Here is a 23,367-nt window from a genome sequence, read left to right as displayed (position 1 = left end):
GGACCTCAGACCCTGCTTTGTAAAAGCTGCTTTTATCGTCCTCCATGGATTATGGCAGTGCTTCCAGCTGAGGCTACTGGCAATGGAAGGGAGAGGCCTGGAGTCCCGACTCCCAGAGTCCTTTGACTCCTTCTGCTCCCCCTTTCTCCCTGCCCCCTGGCCTGCTCGGCCCCTTTTTTATGCAGTCAGCAGCAGCAGATGCCATATGAGTGCTTGTGAATCCTTGGTCAGAGTGAGGGGACGGGGTGGACTTAGGTAAAGTCACTTGACTTCCCTGAGCCTCAGTTTCCTCTTCTGTAAAATGGGCCAATCAGATCCTCTCTTCCTGCTTCACAATGGCCATGGCCCCTGTGAAAAACTGTGAAGTATAAGACCCTACCGGAGCAGAAGGGTCTGTGTTTAGATGGTGATTAAGATGTCCCTGTCTTTCTGGAAGAATCTGCATGTGGGACGGTCACTGGAAGAGCTTTTAATGAAGAGGTGAAGTCAACTGACCTTAGTGAATTAATGTAATGACCTGGCGGGTTACTTGGAAATGTCATTCTAGAGTATTTGAAATGTTCACCTTGCTTGGAATCTTTGGGTCTGCCCCAGTCCAATTATTGGGTTAGGGTTAGGGTTGGGTTTCTGGATCGGTAAACTTGGTGTAGGCACAGGGACGCGGTTCTCAGCCGATCCTCCAGGCAGTCCCCTCCCTATAAAGATCTGTCCATCCCTCAGAGATCCCATTGGATCTCACCTCACCAAGAAGCATTCTCACGGCCTGCCCCTCCCTCTCTGACTTTGCCTGGTGGTTGATTTCACATGTGGAAGTCTTTCCTGAGACTCCCACGATGCCTGGGACCAAACCCTTAATCTCTGACAACACTAGAGCTTTCTACTCAAAGTGTAGTTCACAGACCACTTCAGCATCAGCATCGTCTGAAGGTTTAATAGAAATGCAGAATCTTGGGCTCCAGCCCAGTCCTACTGAATCAGAGGCTAAAACCTCTTTGTTCCAAGATTTTAAAGGCACTGGGTACATAGCAGGTCTCTGAACAGCCTGTGGGTCTGAGCAGGGAGGATGGCCATGGCAGCAGGCAGCCAGAAGATGTCGCTGTTCCCCAGTCCTTGGCGATGTCAGGCTGCAGGACCACTGCAGAGGTCTCAGATGCTGGGGTCTGTTGGCTATGAAATCCTGGGAGCATAAAGGGGCCCCGGTCGATTATGTCCATCAGGCCACACCCTCCTTGGCACACAAGCCCTCCCATCCTTTTCTGCCCAGTTCCTGCCCCGCATTCTCAGTTATGTTTCCAGTTAGGGGTGGCCGTGTGATCCCCAAACCTAATCTCTGCCCAGGTTCCCCAGAAGAAAGATCAAATGGGAAAGCGCAGCATATGGGGGCCCCCCCTCCAGTCTGGCTCACCAGGGAAGAGCAAGAGCGACTGCTGTACCAAAGGCTGGCACATGGCCTGGCCAGGAGCAGGTAGGCATCTGCTGGGAGGGTCCTTCCCACTCAGAGTCTCCAAGTTCAAGAATCTTAAGTGCCAACAGGACCTGCAGACACAGCAAGAGAAGTTCCCATTATTTGAACGTCTATGGGCAATCCCCAATGTCCGCCTGGGAATCCAGTTTTCAATCTGAGATGGGCACCCATTGGCAGGGGCTGGGTTAGGCCATCACTTCCCCTCTGTGTTTGCAGTGCAGTCAAGGGAACTCAACCCTGACTGGCAAACCTGGGTCAGGGCCAAAAAGCCCTCCCCCAGAGGAAAGCAGGAGTCACTGGGTTTTCCCTCTGGGGCCCTAAGCTCCCAGTCTGATTGCATCATCTTTCCTCCACCCCTCCCCTCCCACCACCATCTGTTATTTGGTCCCTGCACACGAGGCAGGCCACAGAGTGGAATGTTCTTCAGCCTCCATGTCCCCTCCCACCCAGCTTCCCATACCCTGGTGGCTGGGCACTGTTAGAGCTGGAGCACTCCTCTAAGCCCTGAGGCTGGGACCTGGCTTCCTACCCAACGCCTGTCACCCCAGCCACCCCCCACCCCCAATCACTTAAAGTAACCTAGTTGTCTTGAATCACAGCAGTACCATAAAATCTCAAGTGCTTAATATATGCCAGTCATATAACATACATGATTTCATTCAGTGATCTTGAGGTTTAGGAACACAAATTTGTATTTTATGGTAGAAGAAGCTGAGTCTCAGAGATACTGGGTTACTTGTCCAAAATGTCCAATATGGGGAAGCCAGGGGTAGGGGCTGTGCTTGTTTCCCTCCAGACAAGCTCTGCTGCCTTGGAGCCATGCTACCCACTGCCTCTAGGATCCAGGCCCAGCCTCAGCCAACTCCTAACAACAAAGATCAGATTTCATCGAAGTATCATAGGGCCTCTGTGGATCCCATGAGGTGGCGTGACAAATGTGACAAGTGAGGCTCTACCATGGCTGATGACAGAGAAGCTATGATGGAAGGTTGTGCCGCCCTTTTGGAGGCAGTCATGGTGACAATGAAATCTCTGATTATCATGAGGACCTTGGACTAGTGATTTTACCAGTGAACCCAGAACCAAAAGCCGCAGACTCAGGTTTGACCTCTGACCCGAGTCACATCCTTCATGTTAGATATGGCCCCAGGCACATGGAACTATTGCAGAATACTAATCAATGAGAACGGATGATTAATTTTTGCATATTTCATAACTCATTCATGCTTTCATACATCCTTTGATAATCCATGTTCCAGACATTGAAGTAATAACACCTGTAGGGTACCAAGTACTGTATTTGGTCTCTAGGAGTCAAGAAAGAGTGAGACGCAACACTAATTAATTGATATTTATCAAGCGGCCACCATGTGACAGGCACTGTGCTGGTGGCGCCGAGCATTCCGTGGACTTGCTTCTGCGGAGATTTCATTCTGGCTTGGACGGCAGGCAGGCAGGCAACCAGATAATTACATACAGTGTCATATGCACAGCCTACAATAGAGATGTGTGCCAAGTGCTATAGGAGCAGAGTGGGTGGGGATTTGCTCTGCCAGGGAGCAGTAAAGGCTTTGCAGAGGAGGTGACATTTCAGCTGAGACTTGGAGAAAGGGGGAAAATTAGCCAGGCAGCCAAGAAGAGTCACAGCATGAGCAAAGGCCTAGAGGCGTGACGAGCGATAGATAACTCGTATGGCAGTTCCTCAGGCTCCCGTGGGCACTGGGCCTGGCCCACCAGGTTCACATGTCTTGGGTAGGGCCCTGGAATCTTCATTTTTAACCAAGTGATTCTGATGCATATATGAGGGACCACAGAGTGAAAAACCCAGGCCTAGGGCTTTATTAGCGGGAGGTACAGATGATTGTGAATATGTTAAGGCCAAGCTGTGTAGGGTGTCAAATGCCATGCTAAGGAATTTAGGCCTTTTCTCTTTAGGCCATGGTCAGTGGCGAGTCCATGGGAGGTGTTCAGGCCTGGGAGTGACAGTTTTAGAAGAGTTTTGCCAGAAGCCTGGAAGGAGGACAAGAGAGGAGAGTGGCTGGAGGGAGAGAGTCCACTTAGGAAGCTTTTATGCTATCCTGATTCGGAGGTGGAGGGGGCGCCTGGGAGTGGATTCGAGAGAACTCTGGACGGTGGGACCTCGGGCAGGGAATGGACTAATGAGGGAGATGAAGGGAGGCCGTGTAGGTTGAGAATGAGTCAATGGGTCCAGCTAGGGGCCAAGGGGCCTAGGAGCACGGGTCCGGGGGCCTTGGGAGAGCTCTGAGAGGATGTGGCAACAGGCAGTTGGATCCAGGTCTGGAACGTGGATCTGAACCAGAACCTGCCCCCGGGAAGGTGGTGGAAGCCACGGGAAGAAGCCTTGCTTTGAGGATCCAAAGGGGCGTGGGTGGAATCTTGGAGAGCATACCAATCTTCAGGGCAGGTGGAGGCAGAATTAGAAAAGGGGAAAGAAGCAGCAATTAGAAAAACAGGCTGTTTGGTGTCAATTTAGTATCTCTACTTTGCAGATGGGGAAACTGGGACTCAGACTGGGACTGTGCACAGTCCCCACTCATCAGGGTGGATCTGAGATTTTTAACTTGAACAGATTCATAGATTGGGGGTTGGAAAGTGGGGGTGGAAAATGGAGCAAAAAAACCCACAAGAGGAAGGCAGTGGAGACCTGCGTATTAAGTGAGCTTATTTTCTTTACCTCCCCCACTAGGGTATTTTGAAGCAAATCCCAGATTTCATATCACTTCCTCCAGAAATACTTGTGCATGTATCTCAAAATGATAAAGGCTCTTTCTTTAACACTGCCATATACCATTATCACAACTTAAAAAAAAATTAACGATACTTCCTATTAAGTGAGCCTATTAAGGAATTACAATTTTCCCAAGATAATTACAGCTAACGGAACGGGGACTGGAAATGCAGGAGATTTGAAAAGCTTAAGAAAAGGAAATGCTATCTGAATTTAAAAAAAAAGTCTAGAAAGGTTTGCAGAGTACAAAAAAGAAAGAATCTCCTTCCCAACTTCGCTTTCCCTCACCCAAGGGCTTTTAGTCATAAATGTGAAAATAGGAACCAGGTCTAAAGTGAAACCAAAGGGATAAAAATAACAAAACGAGTGGTTTCTAAACAAAACAGATTCATGGAGCTCTTTCAACCACCACCCCAAGGCTCTCCAGACGGCTAATTTCATAGATGAGGGACCGGTACACTGTTGCTATTCAGAATGCAAGCTTCCTGGGAGGTCTTATATATTGCTTATTAACTGGTCAGTGTAGACACTGCCCTTCCACAGGCCACCAGGAAACCTGGCTTCTAGAGCCAGCTCTTCTATGAACTTCCTCTGTGACCTTGGACAAGTTACTTCACCTCTCTGAGGTGATCTGCAAAATGAGGGTGTTAGACCACTGGAGCTCAAAGTTCCTTTAAGTTCTGAGTTCTCTGACTCAATGAACACTTAATAAACTGGCTCTCGCTTCCTGTGGTTTAGAAAGTGTTACCAGGGTTTGGTTTGATGTTACACCGTGTCTGCCAAATGCATGGATAACCTAGATGAAGAATGCCATGGAGATGCTACACATTTATCATGCAGGTTCGTGCCTTCAAATTACCCAGGGTTGCACTTGGCTGACCCCCTGGAGGAAATGCAAAAGGCCACTCCATGGGAGCTCTCCCTCCAACACTGGATGGAGGCAGATGGAAGCTGCACAGAGACGGCTGGCCAAGGCCTGGGAAGCAAACTATAGAAATACATTTACATGACAGCTGATTTTTAATTTTATTTTATGGCAGGTAAAGGGGTTGATGACCATGAGATGGAGGGAAAGGGAACGGGCTGTGAGAAGCTTTCAGATCACATTGCCACATCCTGCTGAGATTTGGGGGCCTTGGCCTGGGGAGCTGCATTTGAGCAAAGTCTTAAGAACTGAGGCTGGGGGACAGGCAGAGAGACACACACAAGGAATGTGAATCAGCAAGGGTAGGGGAGAAATAAAACAGACCCTGGGCCAGAAGAGAAGCCCTTTCCAAAACCCTGCCCTCTGAGCAGGCTCATCATTGTCACACAGGAAGGAGGATGTGCTGAAGGACCCGGCTGCTCTCAGCTGCAGACTGCTCTGATTTCTTTTTCAGTTCCTCCAATGTGCTCGGCTCCTTCCCATCACAGGGACCTTGCTGCAGCTGTGTGCTGCCTGGAAGGCAACTCTCTCACCCTGTTCAACTTAGGCTCAGAACTCAGCTCAAAAATGCTGCCTCCAGGAAGCTTTCCTCGCTTGACCTCCCTATCTAAGACAAACCACTTATCTGAAATCCTTACACCATCAGTACTTTTTAAAATGAGTTCCTCATGACTGTTACAATTTTTCTTGTTTTTGTGTGGTTCATTTTTAATTTCTAATTTTCAAATAGCTTCAAACTTTCAGAAAAGTTGCAAGAATAATACAAAGAACTCCCAATACTCTGCACCCAGATTGAACAACCGTTAACATTTTTTGGCGTTTACATTATCATTCCCTGTCTCTTTCTACAGATACATACATAGATAGTATATATTATAGATTATATGCAATCCTATGTATAATACATATTACATATTATATATATATTTTTCTGAACCATTTAAGAATAAGGTGCAGGCTTCTTGCTCTTATGCCCCTAAATATTTAAACATTATTTCCTAAGTACAAGATAATTCACTTATATAACCACTGCACAATTAATTTGTGTGATTGTTTGGACGTCTCTCTCCTTTTCTGTGAACATAGGCTCAGTGAGGGTGGGGGCCGTGTTATGCTCACTGCCCATCCTCTGGCATTTCCTAGCAGATAGCTGCTGCTCTATAAATACTTGTACAAGAAATCCTGAATTCTGAAGGACTTATTCTTAAGATCGCATCCTACCCCAGCACCCGCCTTCCTCCTCAGCACGCTGTGTGTGTTGGATGGGTGATGGTGTTTGAACTTGTCTGCCTTTTCACCATTTCTGTGGGGAATCAGGTTTCCACTGTTGTAAATTATAGTGACGGGATATTTGGCTTCTGTCCTTTTCAGATCCTTGGCAGCCAGCTCTGGCCCCTTGCTCAGCACACTCTTGACTGGCAGTCGCCTAGCCTCTGCCTAGTGGCACCTGTTGGCCATCATGCCCTGTTAATTGGCCCCACGAGAGAGTTCTGGCAAAGGCAGCCTGACTACCAGCCAATCTTCACATGCAATTACTCATAGGAGGCACTGGCCTCTGCTTTGGAAACTGCCCTTTAAACTCCTGCCCTACCAGGTGCACCTTCTGCCTTACAACCCACGTTGTGTGCGCTGTCAGGATGATGTAGGTACTTATTATTATTATTTTTTTTACATGGGCAGGCACCGGGAATCGAACCTGGGTCCTCGGGCATGGCAGGCAAGCACTCTTACCTGCTGAGCCACCGTGGCCCTCCCTGTAGGTACTTATTTAACAGAAGAGGCTGATGGAAGGAATGGCTGTGCCTGGGGCTCGTGGAGGCTGGAGCCCACAGCTCATAGAATCCAGAGCTAGAGAAGCCTTTAGAGATCATCTAGGCCAGTGGTTCTCCAAAAGGGGTCCCAGACCAGCAGCATCAGCCTCACTTGGGAACTTGTTTGAAATGCAGATTCTCAGGCCCCACCCCAGACCTACGACCTACGGTTGGAAATGGTGGGGATGCAGCTGGGCAATGTGTTTTCACCAACTCTCCAGGTGATTCTGCTGTGTGCTCAGGTTTGAGATTACTGCTGTAGGCCGAGCCCACCAGTTTTCAAGGTGGGAGCTCAAGGCTGGGAAGGTCCCCCTGATGCCTCCTTTCACCTGCACCATCTCAGCTCCTTATTGCCCAGCTGCAGCTTGCTGATTTTTCTGTTGATAAATGTTTTCAGAATCATCAGTAAGCCTATTACAGCTTATTGCATTACCATGGAAACCTGGAGCTGGCTAGAGATAAGCAGGTAGCTCAACTGCCTCGGGGTCTCAGTGGCAGTTGTTTTTTCACTCTGCTGGTCATTCGGCCTATGCTCTCAGTCTCTCTTTTCTTTTCCTCCTCCTTTCTTCTCTTTTCCTCTCTTCCTCCTCCATCTCATAGGAGCAGCATGTATTAATAGCTCTTATTTTCCATGGGGCTGCCGAATCTGACCTCTCCTCTGAAACTAGCAATAACCCCAGGAAGTGGGTGGACGTAGGCAGGGATATTTGACTGCATTTGTTTTCTCATCAAAATGCTGATTAATTGTCTTTTGAGAGAGTACATGCACAGGGTACAAAATCCACAAGGTACAAAATAACTCATATTAAGAGTAACTCTCCTTTACGGTCCCCAGCGTCCAGGTCCCCTTCCTGGGGGTGGGGGTGAGGGGTGGGGAACCCCATTACTTGTTTCTTGTGCATCATTGCTGAGACAGACTATGTTTATATAAGCATGTTCCTTTACTTCTTTCCCTCTTTCTAATTTATGCAAATGCAGCATTACATACTTACTGCTCTGTATCTTGCTTTTTTCACTCAGTATGTCTTGGAGATCCTTCTCCAGCATTCAAAGCTGTCTCAGGCTTTTTTAATAGCCCCATATTCCAAGGTGTGGATGTACCATTTAAGCAGTCCCATGTTGATGGATATTCAAGTTACTTCTGGTCTTTGTTGTTTCCATCCCCTTTTTACATCTATGAAAGCAGTGATTCAGAAAGGAAAGTGACTTCTAGAAATTCCCAAAGCAAATGTTGGCATCCTCAGGCACTGTTTAGCTGCAGAATAGATGAAGAGAGTTCTCTGACCCCTGAATTATAGAAAAAAACAAAAAACAAAAAACAGAGCCATCCAGAGACCTGATTTGGTTTCTTGCCTTACTATTTCATTAAATTCTGCTAACATTGACTGGTGCCTGCTATGTAATTAAATAATCACTGTGGAAATATTTTAATTCTGTTTTCCCCACTAGACAATAAGCTTTGTTAGGGCAGGAACTGTGTTTGCCTCACTATTGCATTCCTAGCAAGTGCTGTTATTCCTAGTGAGCTCTGGAAATACAGTAGGTGTTCGAGTTTGCTAGCTGCTGGAATGCAATATACCAGAAACAAAATGGCTTTTAAAAGGGGGAATTTAATGAGTTGCTAGTTTACAGTTCTAAGGCTGAGAAAATGTCCCAATTAAAATAAGTCTATAGAAATGTCCAATCTAAGGCATCCAGGGAAAGATACTTTGGTTCAAGAAGGCCAATGAAGGTCAGGATTTCTCTCTCAAGTGGAAAGGTACATGGCGAACACAGTCAGAGTTTCTCTCTCATCTGGAAAGGCACATGGTGAACACAGTCAAGGTTTCTCTCTCATCTGGAAGGGCATATGGCGAACACGGCATCATCTGCTAGCTTCTTTTCCTGGCTTCCTGTTTCATGAAGCTCCCTGGGAGGCATTTTCCCTCTTCACCGCCAAAGTTCACTGGCTTGTGGACTCGCTGCTTCGTGGTGCTGCAGCATTCTCTGTTCTCTCTCTCTGAATCTGTTTCCTCTTTTAAAGGATTCCAGCAAGCAACTCCACCTTCAGTGGGTGGAGACACACCTCCATGGAAATCATCTAATCAAAAGTTACCACCCACAATTGGGTGGGTCACATCTTCATGGAAACAATCAAAGTGCTCCCACCCAGCAATACTGAATGAGGATCAAAGGGCATGGCTTTTCTGGGGTCCACCACAGATTCAGACCAGCACAATAGGCTTAACAAATATCTGTTGAATAAATGAATGGATTAATACCCAGGATGGTGTGCAGTTAAGACAATGGGATTAGGAGCCAGACAGACCTGGGTTTGGATCCTGGCTCTAACACTTATCATCTGTGTAACCCTGGGCCCATCACTCAACTTCTCTCTGCCTCAGTTTCTTTAGCTGTGAAATGGAAACACTCTTATGGGGGTTGCTGGGAGAATCAAGTGAGTGAATGCAGGGCAAGTATCCATTGCAGGGTCCTCTGTGCAGTGAAGGCTCAACCATTTTTCTTAGGCCAGAGGTCATTTCAGCATGATATGCTGCTTGGAAATTCTGACGGAAAAACTTCAGAGAGGTAATTTGAGCTGGGCCCTTTAGGAGGAGTAAAATTCCAGTTTATGCGGCTGGGACCAACTCTCCCTACTGAGTTCATCCAACTGCAAAATGTAGATGACAACACCTAGTATCTGTCTTCCTCTGAGAAAGCTGTCCTTGCTTAAAGCCCTCAAGGGGAAGACAATTAAAGGCCCACTATTATTATTCAACTGGAAAAGTGCCTTCATGGGACAAGTGAAGTAATCCCCACCAAAGACGATTGTGTGTGTGGATTTAACCAAGGGAGCCAACTGTGCTGTCAGAGCCGGGTTTAATGTGGCACTTAGTAAATAATAAAAAATAAACGTGAAGAGAATGAATATGATGTAGATTGTGGATGAATGTGAAGTTTGTGTTGCTTGCATGATTGACGGATTTCAGAGAACTGAAGTCCTGGTCTTCCTCCTCACTGGCAGCGGGAGCTGTGGCCTCTGGCTTTACTCTCCTTCTGCTGTACTCTCCTTCTGGAGATTGAATGTCACCTATGCTCCGAAGCCTTCCTTGAGCTCCACAGGCAAAGTATGATGGTTCTCTTGGGTTCCTACATCACTCTGCACATACTTCTCACACAGGACTCGAAAATCCTATTGTATATGTGTCTGTCTCCCTCCACTAGAGCCCAAACTTGTCTCTGGTGCTTACCTGACAAATGTCCAGCACTCTTTTGGTTCAAAAGAATAGATCAGGGCATTGGATCTTCCTGGGAAGGGTAGGAAAATCTGGAAATTTTGTTTGAGGTTCTCACTAATGAAATCAGCATTGAAATACGACCCTTTCCTCCTTTGGAACAGACCTGCTAGAAAATCCTGGAACACAGGAATAGGACCTGGGTACTGTGTATTTACAGATATCTGGATGTGGAATCCAGCCCTGAGTTCTCACCTTGTAGAAAGCAAGAAGAGAACAGGCTTTAAACAACCACAGTTGGTTATCAGCTCTAACGTTCCTGGAGGCCCAGAAAAAGAGCCCAGAATGCAGTGAATCCCCACTGCTGTCTGGGCCTTGCTGACTCCAACACAAATGTGTCCCTTGCCTTTCTGGCACATAGAAGATGCCCCCCATTGCCCCCCGTTTTTGGTTCTGCATTCTGGATTTGTCAAGGTCTGCCCCACTTAAGTGTTCATGCTTTCACACTGGAGTTGAATCTAAGGAAGAGAAGAATTGATGGAAACAGTGCAGAACCACTTAAGGCCCAAGATCCTGCCTAGAAACCACCTACTGTGAACAAGAACCCAGGCTCTGGACTTACCACGATTTCTAGCTGACTCTTTTAGGTGGCATTTCTACCTCTGGATGCAGAGTCTAGGGTGGGAGTCTCCCTGACTGGTCATGGTTAGGTCACATGTCCGTGCTCCAGCAGAGCCTGAGAGGGAGTGTCCACCCCATTCATCTACCATAGTGGGAGGTGGGGCTGCCTCCCAACCCCCTTAAGATTCCCCTGAAATGGGGGTTCAGATGTTGGTGAGCCTAAGCAACAAACACCTGCTTCCCTCCAACTCCAAAACTCTACCTTCTCTCCCATTATTCTTTAGAAGGGCCCCATCAGCTGGTCCGTCAGTCATTTAACAAACATAAGTACTTGTAGGAACAGGCAGTGTGCCAGATGCTGGGACAGAAGAGTGAAAAAAAGAAATGGAGATTACATTCTAGTGGGGTGGGACAGATTACAAATAAGCAAACATGATAATTACAGATTGTGAAAACTACTATAAAAGAAACAGCAGAGAACTGTGATAGAAAGTAAGGGAGGTCTATTTAGAGTTTCTGCTACTTCTACTCCAAAATTTAGCTGCTTAAAATACTCATTTATTTAGCTCACACTTTTGTAGTTCAGGAGTTGGAAAAGGCTGGGCTGCGCAGTTTTTCTGTGCTCCATGTGGTATTCAGCTGAAGTGACTGGAGCTGGAGATGATTTCTTTTTGTCCAAAATCTTATAACAAAAATTTTCAAATATTCAAAGAAGTTGAATTAGAATGTTCTATTCCCACCACCTAGATTTTACACTTAGAATTCTACTATATTTGCTCTATATCTATCCATATATTTACCTCCCAAATATGATGCCTTCACTCCTGGGTTTGGTACCTTGGTACTCCTTGAACTTTTCCATGTGGCTTAGACTTCTCACAGCACAGTGGCAGTAGGGTACTCAACTTCTTACATGGTGGACGACTTCCAGCTCAGTTAAGTGCCACGATTATATTTTAATTGGTCAAGGAAGAGTATGTGGAAGAGAAAAACTGTTCAGTAGCCATCTTTAGAAAAAAAAAAAAATCAGCCACAAACGGTAATCAGAGAAAAACTTCTCTTAATAGGTGATATTTGGCTGAGCCCTGACGACCACAAACCTGTCTCATGAAGTGCTGGTAGAAGAGAGCATTCCAGGCAGAGAGCCCAAGAAAGGCAAAGGTGGCAAGTTGGAGCTAATGGTTGGCAGGAGGTGTCAGTTCTCTCCATGTGAACCTCTCTATATGGGGCTGTTTCTCACAAGATGGCTTCCCAGAGAGTGATCTAAGAGAAGGTAAAGCAGAAGTTGCAATGTCTTTTATGAGCTAACATTGGAAGGCACACCCCTTTGTTCTCACAATATCCTACTGTTTCCATAGATTAGTCCCACTCAGCGTGGGAGCAGGGCCATTTTGGAGGCTGGTTACCACTCTATCTAAACTAGGTCTTTTTCCCTCCCACTACTTGCCCCACCTATTCTTAATCATGGAACTCTTCACTTTAGCCTGTGTTCCTCCACTAGACTGTAAACTCCTGGGCAGAAACTACATCTGTCAGGTTCAACGATGTGCCCTCAGTGACCAGGACAAGTCATGTACTCGGTATCTCTTGACCATATGACTATGGAATGAATGACGTTGCTTGTTCCTGACCCTGTCCCCTTGCAGAACCTATATCAACACGACATACAGTAGGTTCTTCGTAAATGTAAAGGTTCTTCGTAAATTTCGAACGAATTATAAATATTGGCTTGTGCCTAAATTGTACGAATTTGTGTCCGTCTTCCCCTTGCACCAAAGGCTCCTACCCCAGGGCCTGGCAAAAAATTAAGGCCTCTATAAAAGTCTGCCAAAATGGGCTGAGCTATTAACGGCGCTTGGAGAGTCTAGGAGATCTGCTCTCACTACCCCAACCCTCTCCGACTCAAACCGAGCCACACTAAGGGACAAAAGTGCAACAAACCCGAAACCTCCGGACGCAACCAAACCCCACGGGGAAGACGGAGCTGGGCGGGCATGTATTAAGTATGCGTCACTTCCGGACTCCGGGGTTGCGAGAACCACTTCCGGGGGAGCGGCGCGGTGGCGCGGGTGGTGAGTGCGGCGGCGCGGGTCCGCGGGCCGGGATTCAGGGCGGGGCGGGGTTGGAGGCGCGCTGGGGATAAGCTGGGTGGGTGGAGTGCGGTGCGGCGACCGAACTATCCGTGAGGTTGTCGCTTGGCTGGCCCGGGCGTCGCTCTGCCTGCGGTGTGATTAACTTCCCACGGTGCTCGTTAGCAAGTTACTTGCAGAGGCGAATCTGAGGCCCAGGGAGGTGGAGGCCTCTCTTGGTGCACCCTGCTTTTTGATTCCGAGCCTGGGTCAGAATCCAGGGCCCCTCATTCCTTTGTTGGAATCTTTTCTCTTACGGCAGGAGCGTAAGGCGCTTGGCCTGAGTTCGAATCCCGAGTGTGACCCCCGTCTTTCTCCGTGATCGTGGTCAAATCATATCTGCTCTGTGGTTCTCAATTTCCTTCTCTCTAAAATGGGCACGTCGGGTTGTTCCGAGGAATAAGCGAGATGGTGAATGTAGAGAACTTAGTAGCTAAACATTGCTTTTGTTGGGTGAAATAATTCTGTACTAGAGAAGCGGGAAATGAATCTTTATGTGAAATCTCACAGTTTTTAAGTGGTTTTAAGTGATGGTAGTATTCGGATTTAATAATTATATTTTCCGGGTCATCTGCACATCATTTACAGCCCATTGGATACCAGTTGTGACTTTATTCTAGGAAATGACTTAGCTTTGCACAGAATGAAATTAGAACCCAATTCTGAGCAGATCTTGGGAATTTGTTTCAATGGGACAGGTCTGGGTATACAGTCCATTTCTGAAAAGTTGAATAACTCCTCCTGGTACCGGTTTTTATATTCCCCAGGCTGTTTCAGATGACTTCTTATTGTGGTAAATTAGATATAAACATCACACTTAGCCTTTTTATTTATTTATTTATTATTATTTTTTAATACCACCAAACAAACGCAAGCATTCTTAACTTTTGATCGTTCTGTTCTACATATATAATCAGTAATTCACAATATCATCACATAGTTGCATATTCATCATCATGATCGTTTCTTAGAACATTTGCATCAATTCAAAAAAGAAATAAAAAGATAACAGAAAAAAATTCATACATACCATACCCCTTACCCCTCCCTTTCATCTATCGCTCGCATCTCAATCTAAATTTATTTTACATTTGTTCCTCCTATTATTTATTTTTATTTCATTTGTTTTACTCATCTGTTGATAAGGTAGATAAAAGGAGCATCAGACACAAGGTTTTCATAATCACACAGTCACATTATGAAAACTATCATTATACAGTCATGTTCAAGAAACATGGCTATTGGAACACAGCTCTACATTTTCAGGCACTTTCCTCCAGCCTCTCCATTACATCTTGGCAAACAAGATGATATCTATTTAATGCATAAAAATAACCTCCAGGATAACTTCTAGACTCTGTTTGGAATTTCTCAGCCATTGACACTTGATTTTGTCTCATTTTGCCCTTCCCCCATTTGGTCGAGAAGGTTTTCTCAATCTCTTGATGCTGAGTCTCAGTTCATTCTACACTTAGCCATTTTTAAGTGTGCAGTTCTGTCATTAAGTACATCGACTTTGCTGTATAACTTTCACCACTATTTCCAAAAAATTTCGTCACATCCCATGTAGAAGCTCCGTTCCCATTAAGGGATAGCCCCTTATTCCCTCTTTCTTCTGGCCCTGCTAACCATTATTCTTTGTCTCTGTGAATTTGCTTATTCTAATTATTTCATGTAAGAGAAATCATACAATATTTGTCTTGTGTCTTCCACTCAGCATGATGTTTTCAGGGCTCAACCATGTTGTAGCATATATTAGCACTTCATTTCTTTTTTTTTATGGCTGAGTAATTTTCCATTGTATGGATATACCACATTCTGTTTATTCATACGTTGGTTGATGGACATTTAGGGTTGCTTCAGTCTTTTTGCTATTGTGAATAATGCTACTATGAACATGGGCATGCAAATATCTATATCCAGGATACTGTGTTAACATTAGTTGTTATGTTTCCTTAGTCTTTTCTTTGTTGTTACAGTTTCTCATACCTGGCTTGTTTTTGATGCTCCTGAAAGTTTTGTCGATTTGTCTGATATTTTTCTCTTGTTAGACTGATAATTTTTTTTAATTAACTCATTTATTTTTGTCTGCATATTTTTAAAAAAATTTTTTTTTGAGAAATACTCACACACAATCCATCCGTAGTACACAGTCAGTGGCTCACAATATCATCACATAGTTGTGTATTCATCACCATAATCATTTTTAGAACATTTGCATCACTCCAGAAAAAGAAATAAAAAGAAAGAACTCATACATCCCATACCTATTACCTCCCTCTCTCTCTGACCACTAGTATTTCAGTCTACCCTATTTTTTACCCTTTATCCCGCTATTATCCATTTGCTATCCTTATTTTTTTTACTTGTCTATCCATACCCTGGATAAAGGGAGTGTCAGCTACAAGGTTTTCACAATCATATGGTCACATTGTGAAAGATAATTATACAGTAGTCTTCAAGAGTCAAGGCCACTTGAACACATTCAGCAATTTCAGGTACTTCCCTCCAGCTACTCCAATACACCATAAACTAAAAATGGATATGCATAAAAATAACCTTCAGGATAACCTCTCAACTCTGAAATCTGTCAACTACTAAAACTTTATTTTGTCTCATTTCTCTCTTCTGTCTTTTTGTCAGAAAGACTTTCTCAATCCCTTGATGTTGGGTCCTGGCTCATCCAGGAGTCCTGTCCCACAATACCAGGGAGAGTTATACCCATGGGAATCATGTTCCATGTAGTAGGGAGGGCAGTGAGTTCACCTGCCCAGTTGACTAGAGAGAGAGAGACCACATCTGAGCAGCAAGAGGTTGTCTGGGGGTGACTCCTAGTAATAATTATAAGTAGGCTTAGCTTCTCCTTTGCAGCAGTAAGTTACGTAAGGGTGAACCCCAAGACTGAGGGCTCAGCCTATTGAGTTGGTTATCCCCACTGCTTGCAAGAATATCAGAAATTCCCCAGATGGGGAAGTGTAATATTTCCTCCTTTCTCCCAGTCCCCCAACGGGACTTTGAAAATACTTCTTTATTCTTTGCCTAAATCACTCTGCGATATATTGGGACATCACACTAACCTGTACAAACCAACAAGACCTCACACCCTATTCAAGATTCCATGTAATTATGGTGTTCAAAAAAACTGACCATACAAGTTAAATTAGATAATGTGCTACCCAAAATGCGCATTTTATACCAATAAACATCTCTTTCTTTGGTCTCACACAGAAGTTGAAGTTTTAAAATGTGGACCATATCATCCTTTACCCAGTATTCTGATTCACTTTGGTCCTATCCAGACCAGTTTTAAGAATACGGTAAAGTGCTGTTCTCATCATACAAGGGTACATGCTATCAATATGACATCACTGCTGATATTAATCTTGATCACCTAACTGGAGGTAGTAGTGTTTGTCAGGCTTTTCCACTATAAAATTACTCTTTTTTTCCCTTCCCTTGCTTGTACTCTTAGGAAGAAAGTCATTATGAACCACCCACTTAAGATACTTAGGGGCAGAGTATGTAGCATAAATTACTTGGAATTCTTCTGCCTGGGCAATTTGTCTGTTCTTCCCTATTTATTTATTTATTTATTTTTGGAATACTTTATTTATGACAGTATAGACTCATGGATATTTATTTAATGCTCTGGGTTATAATATAGGATTATTTTATTTTGTCAAAATTGTTTCATCTTTAGCCATTGGGAGAGCTTTCATTTGTCTTCTGTACCCCCTTGTTGTTTGGTTGTTTTTTAAATTTTATTTTTATTTTTTAGTACTTTCTTGCTTTCTGTTGCTACAAGATGCTCCAGGCTTATCTTGTGTATTTCCTGATCTAGCTCTAGAATCAGCCATTTCTTCAAGGAACCCTGATTCCTTTTTTTGGAAAATGGTATTAGAAACCAAGATCTGGACACTAGGTATGCTCTTTGCTATTGGGGTCTCCTTGCTTCTCGGTGCTTTCAGATGACAGAGTAAGGAAATATATGTTAGTATATATTAACCCATATATGTACATATCTACAAATATTTCTATATGTAACCACCTGTCTCTGTATTAAGCTAAACATGAGTTCATACTGATGTCTCTGACTCTTATCTATTGCCGCATGGATCATTCTAGCCTCTTTCTCTTGCTTGTCTCTAAAGCTCCCGCTTCAACAGTGACAAAGCTTGCTTTCATCATCCACTGTCAATTTACTTATTTGTTCAATTAAGTGGTTTCAGAATTGTTAACTTGTACTTCTATGGAAAACTCCACTAGGACACTATTTATGTATAGTTTGTTTTGCCTTTAGACTCTATTCATTTCCAAAGTTACTTAGATCTACCTTTATTCCCCCAACCCCTTCGGTGAGGTTCTTTCATACATTTTAATACATTTAGATTCTTTTGTCACATTCTGCATTCCATCCTAGATACCCCAACCTCCTAAATGACTTTTCAAAAATTTGCCTACATTAAAGTCCCCTGAGGGATGGGAGAAAAATATGGAACTATTAAACCTTACCATCAGGGAATCCCCTGATACTGTGTCAAACTTTAGGGACACCCAAATCAATAGGTCATGCCCTTGATCTTGAGGCTTACTGTTGTGAAACTTATGTAGGTAGCGGAGAAGCTTAGATTACCTACGGGTATGCCTAAGAGTTACTTCTGGAGGACCTCTTTTGTTGCTCACATGTGGCCTCAGTCTCTCTAAGCCCAACTCTGCAAGGGAAATTGTTGCCCTCCCCTCTACGTGGGACATGACATACAGGTGAAAGTCTCCCTGGCAACGTGGGAGATGACTCTGAGGGATGAATCCAGACCCATCACCGTGGGATCAACAATTCCATCCTGACCAAAAGGGGAAAAGTAAGTATAATTAATAAAGTATCAGTGGCAGAGAGAGTTCAAATAGAGTCGAGAGGCTACTCTGGAGGTTGCTGTTACACAAGCTTCAGTTAGACCTTGCTACCTATCATAACCTGCCAAACCCCAACCAGGACTATTCCAGCCAATCCTTGAAACCTAGCCCAGCTAGATAGTTCCATCTTTCTACCCCATATTAGTGACCAACCCCTGAATATGAGAAATTTAGAATTGCCATAGCCCAAACACCCCTAAAGGGAGGGATGGAAAGATCAAAGGTAATGGTGAAGTTATACAGAGAAGATAGGATTTAACAAATGAATATAAATGCTGAATCATTAAATTGATATCTCTTTAAGTCTCCAATATTTTAAAGCAGCTAGAAGTAAAAACCTAAAATTGTGAAATTGTAATCCATGTCAAACTCTGAAATATGTTCTACAACTAATTGTGGTACAGTGCTTTGGAATTTATAGCTTTTTTGTATATATGTTATTTTTCACAAAAAAAATGAAAGAAAAAAAGTCAGTTGTGATGATAAAAAAATATTTAAGCCCTCTAGCTTCCTATATTCTTGAGCAGTTAGAAGGAAAAATCCGAGGATCGGACAGTAGCCCATGACAAACTCTGGGATCTGTCCTGTAACTGCTTGTTGAAGAGTGCTTTGGAAACTATTGCTTTTTTATTTCTTTGTTTTGTGTATATGTTATACTGTACAATAAAAAAAGTTTAAAGAAATTGCCTAGTTTAAGATTTATTTGTGTTGTAAAGTTCTCTGGGTTTGACAAATGTGTAATGTTTTGTATTTATCATTACAGTATCATAACAGAGTAGTTTCATTGCCCTCAGGGATTATTGTAGCTTCTCTCTTTTAGGTTTCACCTCAACAATCCAGTTGGCTTTCTCGTTGAAATATATCCATAATCTGAGAATTTACCACCTCCACTGTGGCTACGCTGGTGCGAGCATCCCTTTAAAAAAAAAAAGGTTTTATTGTGAAATATAACATATATGCAAAAAAAGCACGATAATTTTCAAAGTACATTTTAACAAGTAATTAGAGAATGTATTTTAAAGTTTTAATATCGGTTATCATTCCACATTTTCAGTCTTTTCCTTCTAGCATTTGAAAACACTGGAAGCTAAAAGAAATATCATCATAGTGATTCAGCAGTCATACCCATTTATTAAATCTTTTTTTTTTTTTAACATGGGTAGGCACCGGGAATCGAACCCGGGTCCTCTGGCATGGCAGGCAAGCATCCTTGCCTGCTGAGCCACCATGACCCACCCCATTTATTAAATCTTGTCTTGTCTTCTCTGTTATAACTCCTCCTCCTTTGATCCTAATCTGTAGGGGTCTTTGGTCTATGCCTATTCTAACTTTTTCATGTTGAAAAGAAATGTCAGCAATATATGATAGAGGAATGAGATAGTTGAAATTGTTGGAAAGGCTGGCCCTCTGGGTTTCAGGATTTATCTGGCCTAGGAATCTTCTAAAGGTTATAAGTTTCAGGAAAGTAAACTTGGTACATGAAACTTTTGTAGAGTCTCCGTTAGAGCCATGGGTATTCTTTAGGGTTAACAGGAAAATGATGTTAGTTGGGGTATGGCAAACCATGGCAGTTAGCAATATGTAGCTGAAGCATACATTAAGAGTAGCCTCCAGAATAGCTTCTCAACTCCATTTAAACTTTCTTAGCCACTGATACCTTATTTTGTTACATTTCTTTTCCCCCTTTTAGTCTGGAAGGCTTTGTCCATCCCTTGGCATCAGGGCCAGTCTCAACCCTGGGAGGGGAGCATCCCTTTTTGAATGTTATAGTAGCCTCCTAACTAGTCTCCATGCTTCTACTCTGGTGCTCTTATACTCCTTTCTTCTAAGAGTTTTATAGTTTTATCTCATTTAGGACTTTGATGCACTGTGAGTTAGTTTTTGTACATGTTGTGAGGTAAGGATCCAGCTTCATTCTTTTGCATGTAGATATCCATTTGTCCCAACACCATTTGTTAAAAAGACTATTCTTTTCCCCACTGAGTGATCCCCTTGTCAAAAATTGGGTGACCATGGTTGTATGAGTTTATCTCTGAACTCTCTATTCTATTCCATCTGTATGTCTGTCTTTACTCCAGTATCACACTGTTTTGATTCCTGTAGCTTTGTAGTAAGTTTTGGAAAATTGAGACGTTTGAGTCCTCCAGCTTTGTTCTTTTTCAAGATTGCTTTGGCTGTTTGCAATTCCGTATGAATTTTAGGATCAGCTTGTCCATTTCTGCAAAAAGGTGGTTGGAATTTTGGTAGGAATTGCACTGAATCTGTAGATCAATTTGGGTGTTATTGTCATCTTAACATTAAGTCCTCCAGTTCACGAACATGGGATGTCTTTCCATTTATTTAGGTCTTTCTTAATTTCTTTCAACAACATTTTGTTGTTTTTAGTGTACAAGTCTTGTACTTCCTTGGTTAAATTTATTCTTAGGTATTTTATTTTTCTAGATGCTTTTGTAAATGGAAATGTTTTCTTAATTTCCTTTTCAAATTATATTGTTTTTGTAGGTTGATCTTGTATCCTGCAACTTTATTGAATTTATTGCCTCTCATTTGTGTGTGTGTATGTGTGTGAATTCTTTAGGATGTTCTTTATGTATATGATTATGTCATCTGTGAATAGGTATAATTTTACTTTTTGATTTCTAATTCAGATGCCTTGTATTTCTTTTTCTTGCCTAATTGCACTGTCAAGGACTTCAGTACTATGTTGACTAGAAGTGATGTGACTGTTCCTGTTCTTAGGGGAAAGTTTTCAGTTTTCCACCATTGAATATGATGTTAACTGTGTGTTCTTCACAGATGCCCTTTATCAGGTTTTAGAAATTCCCTCTATTCCTAGTTAGTTGAGTATTTTATCATAAAGGGATTTTGTTAGGTGTTTTTTTTTCCATCAGTTGAGGTAATTGTGTGTTGCTGTTTTTTTTTTTCCTTTATTTGATTCATATGGTGTATTACATTGGTTGATTTTCATATATTGAACCACTCTTGCATTCTTGGGATAAATCCCACTTGTCATTGTGAATAATTCTTTTATTATGCTGCTAGATTCAGTTTGCTAGTATTTTGTTGAAGATTTTTGCGTTATATTTATAAGGGAAGTTGATCTTAGTTTGTAATGTCGTTGTCTGGCTTTGTTAATCCTGTCTTCTATATTTTGGAAGAGTTTGAGAAGGATATTTTAAATCTTTATATGTTTGGTAGAATTCACCAGTGAAGCTCTCAGGTCCTTGGCTTTTCTTTGTTTGGAAGTTTTTTGATTACTGAGTAATTCTCTTGTTGCAGGTCTTTTCAGATTTTTTTCTTTCTTCTTGAGTCAGTTTTGGTAATTTGTATGTTTCTGGGAATTTTTCCATTTCATCTAAGTTATCTAATGTGTGACATATGATTTTGTGATATATGATTGTCCATAATATTCTCTTATGATCTTTTTTATTTCAGTTTAGTAGCAATGTGCCTGCTTTCATTCCTGATTGAGTCTTTTCTATTCTTGGCCAGTGTAGCTAAAGGTTTACCAGTTTTGTTAATTGTATGTGTGTTTAGATGGAATTCCATGAGGGCAAGGACTAGAATAGCAACGGCACATAGTAGGTGCTCAATAAATATTGGCCCAGTGAATGACTATCTCACAACATCATTGCCTGGCATTTAGTGATAAGTCTCAGGAGGTCCAGTACCTTTAAAATTGCCTACCACATTTAATGATAAGTGGGTATGTACTTTCCATCATCTTCCGGTAGGAGTATGGAGAGTACCCCAATGTATAAAACCTCTGCCCTCAAGCAAATCTGGAGCACCACATGTCTAGAGACACTGCAGTGGTGTCACATCAACCCACACTCCTCAGAAAGCCCAGCTTTGTCCTGACTTACTGGGGGAACCTAAGGAAGCCCCAGGGCCTCTCAGCTCTTCCACCTCTTCCTCATTGTTAAATGAGACATCTGCTCTTGCTTTAAAGGTGGGAAACAGCAGCCTAGTCATCATATACCAAAGGTTCATGAGTTAAACCTTGGGACACACTCAAGATGCACATAGGGTCCTTGTGGTCCAGGAGCTTACAATGGGGCAAATACAATGGATCAAATAAAAAACAGTAGACTCCAGTGTAGTGTTTCTCAACAATAAAAAATACAATTTTAAATTTTGACCCAGACCATACATACTTAGATGAAGATGGATTTAACTGAAAAAATCTTCAAGACGTAGTACTGACCCTTATTAATTTGATACAATGATATTTTCTGATGTCATTTATTTCATTAAATAAAACTGCTGGTTAATAAAATAAAAAAAAGAAAATCTGGTTGCAAACCACTAACTGATTTCTATGACTCGCTAGTGGGTCGCTGCCTGCAGTTTGAAAGCTGTTGACCTAGTGGGTAAAAGTGAAGGCTCTGGAGGAACCAGCCTGCTTGAGTTTGAATGCTGACTTTGCTAATTACCAGTCAAGAAATCCCCAGATAAGCCACCTAACTTCTCCCAACCTGGGTTTCCTTATCCTCATCAGTAATACCCACCTCCCAGGGAGGCAGTGAAGTTGCATGAGATGCTGGCTGTAAAGTGCTCTGTACACCTGGCAAATGATACACTTACTGCTGCTGCTGCTGCAGTAATGGTAGGGGAGCAAACCAGTCATAAGGGAGTCGGGGAGGAAGCACCTTCTGGTTGAGATCTGAAAGATGAGTGGGACTACGACTTCTGTAATCAGGAAAGAAAAAGCAAAAGAAGAGGCTGGCTGGAGGTAAAGGGCAGGGGTACAGAGGAAACTAGATGAGAGTTCTAAAGCATACAGTGTGTATATAAATAGATTATTTTATGTTTTCCGGAACCTTTTCACAACCCCCAACCCCCATTCTACCTGTGTTGTCTGATATGGGAGCCTTTACCTCATGTGACAATTCATATTTAAATTAATTAAAAGGAAATAAAATTAGAAGTTCAATCCCTCATTCCCATTAATCACATTTTAATTAATAGCCATATGTGGCTAGTGGCTACTGTATTGAGAAGTACAGATACAGAACATTACCATCGTCACAGAAAGTTCTGTTGGACAGTACTTCATTAGACCCTAACAAGTCTTGTGAAAGAAGTAGATAGGAGGTGGATCTCCTATTTTATATTTGATCCATGTCTCAATAATTTTCCAGAAAATTAAAACTCGCAACCACTTTACCTTAACAGCAACAATTTACATTTTTCAGTGGTTCTTTTGAGCTTTAGCCATTTGGAATTACAGTTTGTATACAGTTATGATCACTATTTTTATGGTTGTTTACTTTTTCAATTAATATTAGTTTGCAAAGAATTCCCACTACCTTGATATACTGTGCCATTTAAGTGCTGGGGGTGGGAAGGGCAGATATACCATGATGCACCATAATTGAGTTAACTACTTCCTTATTGTCAGACACTTCAGCTGCTTCCTGTTTTTCATATTATGAATAGTGCTGCCATGAACTTTTTCTTCTTTTGAATTGCTTCCTTACTCTAAATTCTAGGAAGTGAGTTGTTCAGTCAAAGGATATAATTAGTTTTATGGCTCTT

At 42.8% G+C, this 23,367-nt stretch overlaps 1 protein-coding gene and 1 long non-coding RNA gene across 9 annotated transcripts in view; one reads left to right on the top strand and one right to left on the bottom strand.

Moving 5' to 3' along the window:
• Positions 1-911: 911 nt before the first annotated feature.
• LOC143691152 (uncharacterized) lies at positions 912-12,858 on the bottom strand. 6 transcript variants are annotated; one of them, XR_013179372.1, is made up of 8 exons: positions 12,728-12,858; positions 11,887-12,049; positions 11,587-11,793; positions 11,358-11,468; positions 10,788-11,144; positions 7,943-8,237; positions 1,406-1,536; positions 912-1,177 (listed from the first exon to the last, which is right to left on the bottom strand). It is a non-coding gene; the product is annotated as an uncharacterized LOC143691152 (long non-coding RNA). The 6 variants fall into 6 exon arrangements; XR_013179381.1 differs by having other exon boundaries at positions 7,943-8,205; XR_013179370.1 differs by lacking the exon at positions 7,943-8,237.
• The window catches only part of MANBAL (mannosidase beta like), a 35,348-nt gene continuing 24,746 nt past the window's right edge, over positions 12,766-23,367 (top strand). The window contains exon 1 of one of the 3 annotated variants that reach the window (XM_077169186.1): positions 12,766-12,858. The gene's annotated coding sequence lies outside the window, so the exon portion shown is untranslated. Of the gene's footprint in view, positions 12,877-13,303; positions 13,327-23,367 lie in introns of those variants that run through there. The other 2 variants (XM_077169195.1, XM_077169202.1) reach the window with 2 other exon arrangements.

Source organism: Tamandua tetradactyla, chromosome 1, assembly GCF_023851605.1.
Source record: "Tamandua tetradactyla isolate mTamTet1 chromosome 1, mTamTet1.pri, whole genome shotgun sequence".
NCBI lineage: Eukaryota > Metazoa > Chordata > Mammalia > Pilosa > Myrmecophagidae > Tamandua > Tamandua tetradactyla.
The sequence above is the reverse complement of the archived record's forward strand: the minus strand, read 5'-3'. Positions and strand labels throughout refer to the sequence as shown.